General features: G+C 57.5%; 1 pseudogene; it reads left to right on the forward strand.

The window, feature by feature from the left end:
- The first annotated feature begins 218 nt into the window (after nt 1–218).
- Nucleotides 219–314, forward strand: LOC118154422 (small nucleolar RNA U13; annotated as a pseudogene).
- The last annotated feature ends 442 nt before the right edge of the window (nt 315–756 follow it).

Consider the following 756-nt stretch of genomic DNA (forward strand, 5'->3'; position numbering starts at 1 on the left):
CAGAGCAGATGTGGTGTGAAAGCAGAGGCTGTGGGGATGCCCCAGCCTGGGACTGCGGCCAGAACGCCTTGGCCTTCAGAAGCCGGGAAAGGACAGGAGATGGATCCGCCCCAAGCCTCCAGAAGGAGCAGCCCTGCTGACTCTGTGGCTTTAGCCCAGTGGGACCCCAAGGGACTTCTGACCCCCAGAATCTAAACTAATAAGCGGGCATGGCTTTGATTCTTTTGTGGATCATGTGCACGATGAGGGGGTTTTCAAGCTCTTGTGTGAGACGTGAAACGTCTTTAGAGCAGCGGCACATGACCTGCCTGATGTAGGAAAAAAAAGAGAAATAAATAAATAAGTTTGCATTGTTTTAAGCCACTAAGTTTGTGGTCACGTGTGACAGCAGAAACAGCAAATGGATGTGCCCTCCAGGGCTCTGTAACGTGCCTGCAAAGCTCAAGGACACTGCAGAGGGTCACCCTGGCCATCTGGGGGCAGGTGGTACATCAGGACCCTCCCTCCCCCATCACCACCCACCTCCCCATCACCGCCCTCCCTGCCCAGTTGCCATCCTCAAGGGCATGGGGGCCAACCTACGAAGCAGCCAGACCGGCTGGCTGTGCCAATTCCCTGCAAGGCAGAGCTGTTCCTCCAGCCTCAGAATGCAGCCAGTCCCTGCACGGTTGCACTGGGGGACAGGACCCTGGGCTCTCTCCTCTCCTCTCTCCTCTGGCCCCAGCCCTGCCTCTCTGCTCCCCCTGACCCCCAGCT

The sequence above is a fragment of the Callithrix jacchus genome, chromosome 5 (assembly GCF_049354715.1).
Source record: "Callithrix jacchus isolate 240 chromosome 5, calJac240_pri, whole genome shotgun sequence".
Lineage (NCBI taxonomy): Eukaryota > Metazoa > Chordata > Mammalia > Primates > Cebidae > Callithrix > Callithrix jacchus.